The 14,667-nt window shown below is 49.9% G+C and overlaps 1 protein-coding gene across 11 annotated transcripts in view; it reads right to left on the bottom strand.

Moving 5' to 3' along the window:
- The window catches only part of PAK3 (p21 (RAC1) activated kinase 3), a 272,619-nt gene that overhangs the window by 102,906 nt on the left and 155,046 nt on the right, over nt 1-14,667 (bottom strand). Inside the window, exons 1-6 of one of the 11 annotated variants that reach the window (XM_061179272.1) lie at nt 7,836-7,941; nt 6,795-6,860; nt 6,567-6,676; nt 5,398-5,712; nt 4,917-5,081; nt 1,395-1,542 (exon numbers count right to left, since the gene is read on the bottom strand). The exons of 1 other annotated variant lie outside the window; for it this stretch is intronic. The gene's annotated coding sequence lies outside the window, so the exon portion shown is untranslated. Of the gene's footprint in view, nt 1-1,394; nt 1,543-4,916; nt 5,713-6,566; nt 6,677-6,794; nt 6,861-7,506; nt 7,566-7,835; nt 7,942-14,667 lie in introns of those variants that run through there. 9 more of the 11 variants (XM_061179269.1, XM_061179271.1, XM_061179273.1 and 6 more) reach the window with 9 other exon arrangements.

Below are 14,667 nucleotides of genomic sequence, written 5' to 3'. Positions count from 1 at the left end.
GGCAACAGTAGACAATAACTACAAGTTATTATTGTGGCTGTCATGGAACACCCAGGAGAGACCCAGGGGCTTGCTTCTTATTTTAGCCAGTTCTAGTTACCTTCTGTTGCTCAGGTTCTATAGAGGATCCCCTGCCAGAGCATCTCTGGAAAGCTGAATGCATCAATATCGGCAAGGCTGTAATTTCATACCTTCAATTTCACGGCCAAAACTCTGGAGCTTCCCCTCCATGAGATGGCATCACAGGAGCACCTGCCACTGAGCTGCAGTTTTCCTTCGTCCTGTAGGCCCAGGACAGGCTCAGTGTGAAAGGAAACTGCATTGCATATTCCTCGTTTGTTTTTTGTTTAGGTCTCTTTGTTTTTCTTGTTGGGTCTTTTTTTAAATTTTGGTTGTTTGGTTTTGACTTGGACAATATGAGAGATGTCTCAGCAACTGACAAAAAGACAGAAGACCAGACAGGGAGACAGAGGGATGGTAAGATACAGATAGCTGGACTGCAGCATATAGCAACAGAAGGCCAGACAGAGACGACAACAGAGGAAGCTATCATGGCTGCCTGAGAGGAAAAGAGACAGGTAGACGATCAGAGAGGCAGGCCAAGAAACCTGAAACGAGTGGACAGGAAGAGAGAGAGGCCCAAATGGAAAAGCTGTTAGGGAACTGTCAGGCACTTGAGAGAGACTAGAGACCTGTGAAATCTGGCCCCTACTCCTGAAGACCTTACACAGTCCAGTTTACCTGCCAAGATGAATACTCCAGAAACCATGCAAGAATTAGTTAAGGCAGCAGAGAAACAAGGGCTACACTACATGCTCCAGACTCAGGCGTCGTTGGAGAGCTGGGGGAGGAAACGCTCCCTGGTTGGGTGGTAAGACAGAGGGAATGTTCTGGAAGGTTTAAGTTAAGCCTGCCAGGCCCAGAAGCTGGGATGGATGGGATGGGGGTACACTTTGAATAGGAAGGTAAAATTAAGGTTATGGGGCAGTAGAAATACAGGAACCAATGGGTGAATTTGGGGCATGTGGCTGAAATGCCACTTCAATGTCAGGAAAGCAAGAGGTAAGGAAATGACAGCTTGATGGGAAGCATGTCTGTGTTACACTAAAGCTCTTAGATGGAGCTTGACATTTGCAAAGGACTTGGCAATGACTGTTAGCTTGTTTCTCCTGCTCACTCCAGGATGTAGGTCAAGGCCGTCAATCCCATGTTAGAGATGGGGGAACCAAGAGACCAAGCGCAGCTGCACAATCCCCCAGAAAGTATGGGCTGTGCCCTGAGGCCTGGCTGGTGAGGCCCAGGCAGGGTCTTTGACATAGGGAGCTCTGGTGGAAAGGTGGCATTTACCTGGATTTGGAGATCCCTAACTCCCTGCCCTGGAATCCATTACTCACCTCACACAGCCACCGCTGCAGGACCTCAGCACAGGTGGGTGCTGCCCATGAGAAGGGGCCGGGCTGCCTTCAGCTCCGACGGGCTCAGTGCTGGGCACACCAGCTGCCACAAGATGCAAGGACTCAGCTGCTCTTTCTTGGGGGAAACCTGCCGAGAGAAGCATTGTGGGGGGGCGGGAACCTCCTTCCCCACCTGCTACTACTCCATGCAACCCCCCAAATATCACACACACACACACACACACACACTACAGAAAATCCCTTAAGAAGGTAGATAATCAGAGTCAAGAAGTGTAAAAAAAAAAAGCCTCGGTACATGGGAGTCCGGAAAGGGCGCTGAGCTGGGAGTTCCAAGTTGAGAACTGCTAGCACTTCACCACTCTGGACCTGCTTGCCGGTGAGTGGAAAAGACCTGCCCTAGTCACCCTGGACAAGTGCTGAGAGCACTCAATCAAATGACAGATGTGAAATATTTGCATATTTACAGGAGGTGGTACAGTCCAGTGAACAGGAGGAAACTGCGAGATGATGGCAGATGCAGGTTTGGCTCTGAGGCTACCTGAGCTGCCTGAAGACCCGGCTGTTCAGCTTATTTCATCCCTCACCCCCAAGTCTCCACCGCCATTTCCATCTCCCTCCTCAACAACCTCCTTCACTGGGTTGGTGGGCAGGGTTGCGGGAGCACTCTGAGGTCCCCTAATTTGCTATCATCTCACAGCTGCTGAGGGCCTCGGCCTCTGATCCTAATTGGAACTTTCCTCTCCCTTCCGCCAATCTCTGCCACAGGGATGTCTTCCGTAGTCTTCCCCAGATTTTGGGCGGTGGATACATACTGGGGTTTTTAGGGGGTTACAATTTCCCCTGTCTTCCCCAGAGAGGTTTCCATGTCCAACCACAAAGGAGACAGGGTCCCTTTAACCCTTCCCTTTCCTGCCTTTCCCCACAATCACTTGAGCCTCTCAAGGAGGAGACTGATATTCCCTTGATAGGACCCCAAGCTCTGCAATCCTTCCTTCCCTGCCCCCTCTTTCCTCCATAGACTTTGTCGTCAAAGAAGAGCAGCACCTATGGGCTAACTTCCCATAGAGTCAGATCCAGGCCAGCTCATGCTCTATTAGGGGATTCCAGGACGCAGAGGGTCCTAATCCAAAGACATGGATGGATGGATGGGTATCTAAAGGTGGAGAGAGTAAAACTGAAGCCTCAGGGAGCCAGGAAAAGCCCCGTTCTTCCCAATTCCCCTTTCTAGAATAAAAAGACCAAGCCATCCCCCAGGTCTGCCAGTTGCTGCTGGCAAGCCTCCAGAGCACGTCTGGCCCCCCAGGGCCCTGGCATCCCCTGCGAGCGTCCCCCACGCACACTCCAAGCAGCCTTTCCAAATGCTACCCGTTGCACCGCTGAGTGGTATGCCACCCCCGCCCCCAATGCATGAGCTCATCCTGCAAGGGCGTGGGGGGGGTGAGGAGGGAGGGCTGCCGTGGCTCCAGAGAGGGGCGGGACTTGGAGAGGGCCCAAGAAGAAGGGCCGCAGGAAGGCCCCTGCACATCCCCAGGTGGGGAGCAGCGCCAGAGGACCTGGGGAAGCGGGGTGCTAGTGCACCAGCCGGTACTAACCAAGCAGCTCCAGGTTTCTGTGCAAGATCAAGAGCTTTCCTTGACCTACCTCCACTTCCCCTCAGCTGCTTATTGCTTCCACGGCAGCCCGCTTTGAACCCACCAGCTGCACAGCCGGAGCCAATGCAGAAGCAACGGGCAGGACACAGGGCTCCACCTGGTGGCCGCACGCCCGTCACCCGTCTGGGGGTATGCTGTGGTGGAAGCGCGGGCATGCCTGTGTGTGAGCACGTACGGGGTCGGGTGTGTCTGAGCTGCAGCCTGCGCCACTTTGCATTTGTGTGCCTGCACCGTGTCGTGCGCGTGCAGCCGTGTCTACATAGTGCTGTGCATGTGTATCACGTCAGTACCGTACTGTGCACGTGCGCCGTGGGTCTGCAGTGCGTTTGCAGTGCGTTGCATGTGTGTTCCATCTATCCCGTGCTTGGGGAGCCTGTGTCTAATCTATATTGTGTGTCATATGTCTACGCCACGTTGTGTGTCTGTATCTTCTGTGTGTTTATACTGCCCGTGTACGTACCTGTGGCTTAGCCTCCTACTGGAGGCTGGGGTAGAGATCAATGCACCTCTCGTGCACCTACCAGCACCCCAGCCTTGCTACATTCCGGCTTCCTGCCAGCATCTGTCTGGGGACTAGGGCTGCCACCTCTTTGGTAGGGGAGGGAATCTGTGGACCACTCTCTCCGCCACAGACCCCTCCCATGGCAGGTACCTGTCCCAGCACCGAAGATAGCTGGGAATGTTCCAGAACCTTTTTCAGGCCCAAAGAAGGAAACTGGGCACTGGGGGTGAAATGGCTCCCTCTCTCAACTCCCAGCCCCAGATGGGCCTACAGGAAGTTGCAGCCGCCTGAGTTTCTCAGTTGGAAGGACTGGAGCCCTTCTCCACAGGAAGGAGCAGCTGCAAAGGGGGTTAAGCTCTGACATCGGAGCTGGGCCACGGGATGTGTCCCCGTTGAGGTCACTAGAGGGCGCGATTGTGCTGATTGTTAGGGGTAGTGTCTCTAGAAAGTACAGAATTCCAAAAAGTCCACCTGGCTCAGAGGGGGGGGTGTGAGGAAGACAGAAGGAAAAGGATACAGACCCTAAGCCAGGCCTTTCCTTCACCCTCACCCCAAGCCCTTCTGTTTTGAGGCTGAGTTAGGGAGTCAGGGCCACTAACGCATGTCCGCCCCCCTCCAGGGTGTAAGATCTGTGTTAAGAGCCCCACGGCTCTTTTCAGGGCCTTGGTTACAGGGGCAGATTCTCCACTTGCGCATCTCTTTTCCTCCCTGTTCCCATTCACATGAAATAAACGTAAGGCCACCCTGCTGAAAGAGATGAAATGTGTGTAGTGGTTGTGGGTTTGTTTCGTACTGTTTTCCTCCAAATTAGAGGCACGCCAAAAAGTATGATTTAAAAGGGATAAATTGGGGGGGGCTCTCCTTTAGTGAACCTGTTTTTTCATTACCAAGAATAAATGGACCCACTTCCTGAAATGTCACCACCATCTTAGAAACCACCTCGTTCAAACCCATCATTTGAAAGACAAGGAAATTGAGGCCCGGAGAGGGGCAGAAACACTCAGACCAGAACACTGGCTTCTGGACTCCCAGGGTTGGTTCCACCCCAGCTCCTGGTTCTCTAGTCCCTAAAAAATCTTCCTTCTCCAAATCCAGGACCCTCCCACCTCAGGGCAAAACCCTGGCCTCCATCTCCACTGTGTGGGCTCCAACACCGTCCTATTCCATTTCAGTGATCAGGTGCCCAGGCCTTTCTGTGATTTCCATTCCCCACCAGGAAATTGTTCATCTCTTTCCAGTCTTCAAGCTCCGCTTCCCTCATTTTGCTTCGCGCCCGCAGACCCAGCTGTGGCCATGCCATCTTGCCCCTCCTCGCATCCCCCTGGGTGCAGCGCAGATTGCCCCAACCTGCAGATAATTGACCGACTGTGCAAATCAGACACGGATCCATCGCATTGATTAACGTTTCCAATTAAACTCCGGGTTAGGCTGTATTAGTGACTCCAGTAATCACCGCGGATGTAAATGCAAACGCCTTCCAAAGTCGCGGAGCGCGGGAGGAAGCGACACATTCTGGGAGGAAATGGAAACAGACTGCTAGACCCGAGGGTTCATCTGGTACCCCTAAATCAGATTTGAAATGTATGGCTGTCACTTGATCCGAGGCCCAGGCTTCACACCCGAAAGGGAGGACTCTGGCCCTGAGCGCGCCCCGGCCTGCCCTTTCCCGCCCCCTGCCGGAGAAGCCGCGTAGTGCTGAGCTGGCAGCCGAGTTCACCCCAGGCCCTGCAGAGGGAACCGCCTAGCCTCTGGCCGGTGGCGAGGTTGGGGGACAACAGGGCAGCTGAAGCTTAAGCTGCACCCTAGATGCCTCAGCAGCTTCACTTACCTTCTAGGGCAGTGGTTTTCGCCGTCCCTGGTCTGCACAGGGTCCCGGGGTCCCAGGGCCCCTGGGAAGGAGGGCTTTCTTTCTGAGCACAGGCAGAGATACCCCCATGCCTGGAGCAGGGGACCCAGACCTGGCCCTGGCCCACCCCAGGTAAAAGCAGTCAACCTACCTGTCTCGGCCAGATTCGAAGCTCCCCCAGTCCGTTCTGGGGCCCTGGTCCCCCACTCCCTTCTCCTCACCCAGGAGGAAGAGCCATTTGTAGAGGCCGCTGCTCATCAAGTTTCTTCTTCTTCCCTCGACCAAAGCTACTGGCTCCTGAAGGTTGGGTTTCACCGGTGGGAACGCTATTGATTCCCCAACTACGGAGCAATCGTCCCCCTAAGTCTGGGCTGAGCCACAGGTGCCTCAGCCACCAAAACTGCCCCCAGTTCACCAGGGGAATCAGGGCCTTTGGGCTCCTGGTAAGATGATGGCTTTTTTCTTCTCTCTCTCTTTGGCTTTGTTCCTACCTACTCCCCTGACCTTACCTACCTACTCTATCTGATTTCTAGATCTGACTTTTTTTTTTTTTTTGGCCTTGGCTACCCACTTTTACTTCATAGTAGCTTAGTCTCTGACCTCATAATAACAGAGTCTCTGATGAGGGCAGCACCTCCCAATCCCCGAAGTTATTCCTCATTTCCGTCTCTTGTCACATCTGTCTGCTCCCTTCCCCCAAAAGACCTCAGAGCAACCTGTGGGAATGGTCAGCTACTTGGAACGTCCTTAGGGTGTTGTGGCCCCATGCCTGTACCTCTATCACAGGCAAACCCCCTTTTTCTGTTAGGTCTCTCCTACAAGGCCCACTTGCCTGCCTGGAGGCTTGGAGGGCCTGCTCCTTGACATCTCAAGGTCCCCCCTGGCCTCGAGATTCGCAGCTGTTGGCTTTTACCCGCCCCCCCTCCCCCAGTCTCTGGCTATTTTGCCTCTTTCCTGGGGGGAGGAGGATATGATATTTGTATCCAGAAACAGAGCCTTACGTGGCTCTCTCCAAGCCCTGGCCTGTTAATCGCCCATTACCACATTAAGCCCCTTTGCCCAAAGGTGTCCCTGATTAAAGGCCTCAAGAACCAAATCACAGACCTGCCCAATTATAATTTTGCAGATGGCCCAGTGAAAACCGCACTGACCTTTACACCTCGGTCATTCCAGAACAGGGCCACAGTGTTGTCACCGACAGGAATGGACTTCCTTCTGTTCCAACACCTCAGACAGCCATACAGTTGGCCTGGATTTGAGTCTGCAAAACCATGAGGGGAGCGAGACTAACATGGCTAAAGGCTTCCCTGCTGAAAACCATTTTTTAAAAATAGCACTGCAACCGCCCCCTTCATGCTTCCCAAAGCCAAGCCACTCACCCTTCTCTCCTTCGCTTCTACAGACCACAGCCCAGAACCCTCAAGTCCAGAGTCTGGCACTGGATTCTGGAAGGTGGGACCAAAAGAACAAGTGGAGCCTCTGGCTCCCTCCCTGCGGGCACCGCCCTCCCACCGCTCCCGCACTCCACCCCTCCACCACCACCGCGGGAAGGAGAACCTGCCAGAGCAAGAAATCGAAAAGGTCCAATCCCTCCGAAAGTGTGGCAGGAATCCTGCCAGAGCAAGAATCGAAAAGGTCCAATCCCTCCGAAAGTGTGGCAGGAACCTTGCCAGAGCCAGTTCGCAAACTGAGGGCAAGGCCCCCTGCAAGCTGAGGGGGTCAGGGAAGGGGGGCAGTGGACCTGATGACCCTGCTCCCCAGACAAAGACAAAGGCCAACTGAGGGACCCCGGGCTTTCTAGGGACATTATTGCATCATTCTAATCCTCACAGGAGAAGAAAAGAGTCCTCCTCTGATTGCCCTCCCCCCACCAAAAAGGGGGAGGGGGAATATAGAAAAATAAAAGAAAGGGGGGAAAGGCGCCCGTGTAAGAAAATCGTCACTTTTTCTGTTTGCTCGGGTTGCGGCTGTTCCCCCTCCCCCGGACTTGCCGGGGCCGCGGCCACACCCCCTCGCCTTGGGGGGGTAGGGGGCTGCCGTCGCTGCTACAGTGGCTGGGGGAGGGAGGCGGGAAGATGGTATAAGACTTACAGCCTGACGTAGCTCCGGGGGCGGATTTAGCCTCAAGCGGCCCAGGCCCCAGTAAGCGAGTCCAGGGCTTGACCCAGCGAAGGGGCCCTGGTCCTCCGGGAATGGCCCCGACACACCCACTTGTCCGGGTTCGCGAGCCGGGATCGTGTACACGGTGCGCCGGGTGTCAGGGCTCTGGGGGAGCCACGTAGGGGACTCGAGGCCGGGGCGCCGCGACAGCGGGAGGGGGGTCCGGGCAGGCAGAAAATCTGCCCGGCCGGCTAAAAGCAGAGCCCAGCCGCCACCCCCTTCCCCAGAGCGAGCCGGGTGCCACCCATCGCGGGATTTACCTGCCACTGGTCCAGCCACCCCGTCCAGACCTTGCCTCTCCCTCCGAGCGCTCGGGCTGGCTGGCGGGGCTGGGGCGCCGCAGCCCCGCGGCCGCAGCCGCAGCCCCGGGCTCGGCCCGCTCCCCACCCCCCCGGCTCTCCTCCCGGCCCCGCACACTCGCTCCGGGCCGGGGAAAGCTGCAGCCCCCCGCGCGAGACCCCAGACGGTCCGCCGCCCACAGCTGCACGCCCGCGGTCGAGCCCTGCTCGGCAACAGCTCCCTCGCCCTGCTCCTCTATGACGTCACCCGGGCTCTGCACCGCGCGGAGGCCAATCAGAGCCGGAGCAGAAAACTAAAATCACCCTGAGTGGGCTACTGGGGACCAATCTTTTGTTTCCAGGCAGGAAGCGCCGGGAAGGAAAAAAAAAAAAAATGAAGGGGAGGGAACAGGGAGAGGGAAAGGAAAAGGAGATGGAAACTTCTACACTGTCAGGGTTGTCTAGACAGAGGTGTGGCCCTCGAGAAAGAGGCGCACCTGACAGTGGGAGGGGAGGGCGGTTATTGAGTATATCTTCCTCAACTGCCCCCGCAGGAAGACTGGGATTTCAGATACATTTTCAGGGGAGGAAATCTGTCCAGCTACACAAGCCCTTTTTACTGGGGGCAAATGGTTTGGATTTGGGACACCACCTGTCAGGCAACCAGTTTACACCGATGGAGTCTCCAGAATCCACAGTAAACTGAGAGGCAGGTATGGCAATGGGGTTCAAAGAGATGGCAATCTAGATAGGAAAACTACCTTTCTGCCCATGAAACACACATTTTAAAAACAGCATTATAGGGGCTTCCCTGGTGGCGCAGTGATTAAGAATCCGCCTGCCAATGCAGGGAACACTGGTTCGAGCCCTGGTCCGGGAAGATCCCACATGCTGCAGAGCAACTAAGCCCGTGCGCCACAACTACTGAGCCCACGTGCCACAACTACAGAAGCCCGCGTGCCTAGAGCCCGTGCTCCGCAACAAGAGAAGCCACCGCAATGAGAAGCCCGCGCACCGCAACAAAGAGTAGCCTCTGCTCGCTGCAACCAGAGAAAGCCCGCGCGCAGCAACGAAGACCCAACGCAGCCAAAAAAAATAAATAAAAACAGCATTATACAAAAAGAGAATGATTAATCTACTTCAAATACAATATATATGTGTGTATACACACACATATATAGTTATATTAACAATTGTTAAGATGCGGCTGTTTCTGTCCATCCTTTCCCTAAAACCTCCCATGGCATCTCTTGTCTTTAAGAAAAAGTTCAAATTTTTGCCCATGTTGAAAGCCTTCTAAAATCTAACCTCAAATGTCATCTCTTGCTACTCCAAAATCCATCTGCCCTAGGATTTGGCTAGATAATGTAAATTAGCGTAGACCCCAGCAAGGAGACAGTAAGCTGTCATCAAAAATGACCAAAAATGCAAAATAATAAGTACATTCGAATTATAATGATGTAAAATATGCCTACACACACACAAAAAAAATCAGAGATGAACATAAAATTATAATAGTTGGGTTAAAGAAGTAGAATTATTGGTGATTTTTCCTCTTCACTTTCGAACTTCTTTTTATAAAGATAAATGTGTCCTCACATAGTTAAATGGTCAAGATGGGTCATGACCCTCCCCAGTGCACTTCTATCCAATTTTCTCAACACTGCATAACATCCAGCAATCATTTCGCTGTAATGTCAACAAAATAAGTTTCAAGACCAAGAGTGAACTAATACATCTGCCAGGGTCCTCTTAGGAAAAGTCACACAACAGGCCTCTAGATTCACGAGAGACAACATCTGGGGAAGTTAGAGATTGGGATTCCTCTTTGGACTAACTCACTTTAAATTCTGATGATATTGGGAATTGGGAAATGAATAATAATGACCCTTCAAGTCTACGACAAAGCAGGAAAGAGGGAGGCAAAGACTAAGTAAACCACATACTTTTAAGACTTTTTTAAGAATCACTTTGCATTTTACTTTTTATTTTCCTTAATTAAAAAATATATTTATGTATACATGAGTATTACATGAATTTTGCAGAGATGGGATTTGTGTCTAGATCTGAGTACAAAACCCATGCTCTTTCTAATATGATGTGTGGTATAACTGGTTTTGTTAAAATACATATTTGCTTTAAAAAAAATCTGAGTATACCAGCTTGATTTTTTTTTGTTAATCAGGCATTTTTAAAAGGCTTTTTTTTTTTTGGTGTGGTTACTGTCTTCTAATGCAAAAACTCCCATCACCCTCCTCCTCAAATCCTTGATTAATAGGTTTAAATCAGGATGGTTCTGCTTCCAATAATTTTACAGATATCTTTTAAATTAACTTCGGGGTTAAAAAAAGAGCAACCCATCACATTGATTTTTATTTTTACATCGTGGTAAACGTAATCTAAAAATCACTGATATAAATGAATGTCATTTACTTAGTGTTACATCTCTGATTTGTAAAATGCACTTCTTTGGGTTATTTTAAACAATAAGAACACTTAAAAAAAAAAGAAATAGAAAAATATAACTGGATTTTCCTGGCTAATGACTTAACTTGAGTCTTCTAGGCTATTGATTTAAATTGTAATTAAAAGGTATTTGATTTCACTCTAATCCTCCCATATACCTCAGCTATAACTCAGAGCTATTTATGCAATCACCCCACATGGTTATTTAAACATTTCATGCGTGTATTTCTTCTCTCCCTGGTGATTATAGAAACTAGCACGGGGCCAAAATCCTATTAGGTGCTTGACAAGTTAAAGCATAGTGGTGTCATAGGAAGAAGACTGGACTTAGGAGCGGGGATCAACACAAAGACTTCAGTCTTCCTGTGAAAGGGTGATAACCTATTTCATTCTTGATACCATACAGCAGTCTTTACTGCTGCTGGGATTTGTTCTCCAGGAATATAGCATAACTGCATGGGACCTTGCAGGGAAACTGAAATGTCTTAAAGATTTCATCTGTGTTCATCAACTCCCTTCCCCAAGCTCATTGATTTAAGGATACAACAACACTACCATAATAACCTCTTGGCACGTGTATCCTGCTCCTTAGGTTACACACCACTTTTGTTTCTCCCCGTTTGATCCTCACAATAACCACGACAGTGTACTGTGGCAATTATTATGACTTGCATTTCATAGATGAGTGAATGGAGGTCTGGGGTTGAAAGTAGCCTGTTCAATGCCTCAGAGAGATGGTCCTAGAAATCAGGTCTCCCACTGTCAGTTCTGTTCTTTCTACCACCCTACATGGCAACTTCAGTTGTATTTCTCCTTTGGCTCCCACCAACCCAGTCAGCCCTTTCAGTCGCATGAGAAGTGAGATGGGGCTTGTAGCAACAGATGTAAACTAAAACGAATATCTTCAAACTGTTCCAGCCAAATCCCTGCTAAAGGGAACCCACCAGGCAAAAGCAGCCTGGATATTCTGGCTCCCTTTCCACCCCTGCCTCAAGTCCCAAAGCCAGAAATTATTCCCAGTAGTAGACTCTGGGTCTCTGTGGCTCTCAGTCTTCACAGCTTTTGCTGCAACAGCTGAACTTAAAAAAAAATCCTCCCTCCTGCTCGGAATACAAAAGAACCTGCCTTGGCAGCTAGCGCACAAGGCATTGGCTGGGCGCGCGGTGCCCACTCCTCTTTCATCCGGGCCTGCTCACTCTAACCTATTGTCATCACTGTAGTCAGGCCCTACTGGGCTCCTTCTCATCCCTCCCACCTTCTACTCCAATCATTAGGGGCTCCAGCTGTCCTGAAGGAGGCAACGTGGTGGGTATCCTGCAGGGCAAAGGTCTCATCCCACATCCCTTAAAACCAGAGGCTAGGGAAAGAGGGAAGCCCATGGCTAGGAAAACACCATCCTCCTGGGTCTTCAGAGTTCTGGCCAGGGAATCAGGAGACCCAGACTGTAGTCTAGCCTCTGGCTAGGAAACCTTGGACAAGATTTGAATTTCCCTCAGCTTTAAATTTCTCCTTTGTGAAACCTGTCCTGCCTGTCTCCCTGGACTCCTGTATGGATGCAAATGGCTAATGGAATATGAGTGGTTTTAACAGATTTCAGAGCTACACACCTCCTTAATAGACTGGACGAACCCCCATTTACATATACTCCCTGTATGGTGGAACCTTGGGACTGGGTTGGGGGGGGTGCTCCTCACCTTCCCTCACTATAATTAGTGCCCGTTAGAGACCTGCCCTGTAGAATCTACCAGCTTTCAGAAGCCCACAGCCTCTGCCCTCCTCCTCTCCACCAGGGAGTTAGCGAAGGAAAAGCGGAAGACAATTAAATGCAGGTGGCTGTGGATGAATTAATATAAGAATTAGGAAGTTCCTCTCCTCTGACTCGGTTTTAATTAGCCCCACTTCCATGGTCCTACATATCAAACCACATTATTTAATTGAGCTGATGCTCTGTTTTGCTCCTAAGTGGATCACATTATACATTCCTTCCCCACACACTCCGATCCAGGCACTGCCCGAACCTAAGTCAAACTGCAGAGTGAATTTGGAAAGTTGGTTTCATTGCTCTCTCCATTTTACTAGGGGAAAAGAGAGAGAATGAGAAAGTAGAGGTCAAAATCTAGGGGACAAAGAGCCAAGGAGAGAAATAGAAAACCAAATCTTAATTTTTTTTTTTTGGACCGGCTGGACTATGACGTCATGCTTTCTCAGCTCACCTGTGATTGGCTGCTCAGTTCAGCATCTGCTGAGAGCTAAAGGCTGATTATTTGCCAGAGATACAGACCTTTCAGGGAAACTTTGAATCATTGCTGGTTGTCGTGACAACCTGGGCAGTGTCTGCTCCTGATAACCACATAATGAGGTTGTCAGGAACAGAAGTGCCCCCATCCCCACATCCAACCATCTGAAGTGGTGAGCAATAGAACATTTCTCTTAGGAGGCAGAGGGAAAAAAAAAATCACCAACAGGCGTGGTGGAGATCCTCTCAGGTAAGGTACGTCAGCCAAATCCTGGAGAAAATCTCCTTCTTGAGGAGATCCTCACCTAGCATCTGCAGGTTCCCATCTAAACCCCATTGTATTCACTATAATTCAGAGACCCGAGGAACAGGTGGTGGAGGGGTGAGGCATCTCTGCAAGTGTCCAGCAAAGCTGAACAGAGGGAAGTGAGAGTGGAATGCTAAATAGATTAGGGCAAGGCACATTACATCTCTTCAAAGGACACCATCATGGCATGGTCGAGGGCCAATAGAGGGCATATGTCAAAGATGGCAGGGCATGGCCATACCCAGTCACCAAAGCCAGATACAAAGGGAGCTTGAGGAGGATGGGTTGTGTGCTTTTCTTCCTGATGCTTTCATTTCCCTGGAGGTCAGCACCTCACTCTACATTATCTTGGGGCTCTGAATGTTCTTGAGAGGGAATATCAACTGCACCTTTGTGACACGTTATACATTCCTAGGACAATTTTATTAGCACCTACTAAGGACAAAGCACACAGCTAAGTGCTACAGATGCTACACAGACGAACCAAACCTGGACCATCTCCTCAAGGAACTTGGGATCTAGCTGGGGAGAAAAAATACAGACCCAAGTAACTGTGATACAAGACAGGTGTAGTAAGTACAATACTACAAGGAAAATCCAAAGTCCTCGATTTCAGAGAGAAGAGAATCACATCCAGACTGTTACATTCCAGCTCCAAACCATCTTTCCAGGTTCTTCTCCCATCAGTCCTCCTTTATACCTCAAGCGTCAGCTCCATCAAACCAATATCTGTTTCCCTGATATGCCTTGACTTTCATACTCCTGTGCCTTTCCTCTTGCTCTTCCCTTTGCCTAGCATAGCTTTCTCTCTCCTTTCCCTACCTGGTGATATTTAACACGTATTTCCAGACCATACTCAAATGGCATCTCTGTTGATGCACAAACGGTTCTGATATTTATAACCCCACAGGGATCTGTAACTGGTAGACATGGATGTTGACTGACATCACTATTGGGTACCAGATTCAAATTCAGCGACATACAGGAGAACGTTGATATAACCAATTTTGGATTATTTGGGGGGAAGAGAATAGATAAAGTCACACTACTTTTAAAAAAGTCTTATTAAGATGATCAACACAAACCTGTTCTGCTACACATCTTCTATAACTGTTTTAAATTTTGAAATAGTTTAAGGCTCACAAGAAGTTGCAGAAATAGTACAGAGAGTTCCCAGGTATCCTTCAATGAGTTTTCCCCAATATTTTGATACATTGTATTATTTTATTTTACATGGCCACAGTACATTGTCAAAACCCTGGAAATTGACATTGATATAGTACTACTGACTGAAATAAAAGCCTTTTTCAATATTCACCAGTTTTACATGCACTCTCCCATTAGATAATTTACCAACTCAGCTGAAAAGTAGCAAAACTATTAATTGTAGATCTGAGTGTCAACTTTTTTTCCCCCTCAGGCCCATCCCCTCTGAAAAAAGCCAAAATCTGAGAGTCAAAACTTGCTCGGGACTGAAAGAGAGAAAATCAGCTTGGACTAAGAAAAAACAGCCCTGCCATTAATCAGGCTCGGAGGACAGACAAAGTCAGCTGCAAAGTTAACAGAAAACACTGTTTCTCCCAAGGTTACACAGCAGTTGTAAAATGCCATAATGACCTTTGTCTTCTTTGAGTGACTACTACTATTGATACTTTCTTGCCAGCGATGGCCCAGACCTGCTTTGCTATTCTCATGTATTACTGGGAATACCAATTACTAAGCCACCCTTGACTCATGACAGTACCCAATTCCTACTCAACCTTCCTTCTCCTGATCCTGCCTCCAAAGCTGCAACCAATCCAGAA

Source organism: Eubalaena glacialis, chromosome X, assembly GCF_028564815.1.
Source record: "Eubalaena glacialis isolate mEubGla1 chromosome X, mEubGla1.1.hap2.+ XY, whole genome shotgun sequence".
Lineage (NCBI taxonomy): Eukaryota > Metazoa > Chordata > Mammalia > Artiodactyla > Balaenidae > Eubalaena > Eubalaena glacialis.
Note: the sequence above shows the minus strand (reverse complement) of the source record. Positions and strands in the feature narration are given on the sequence as shown.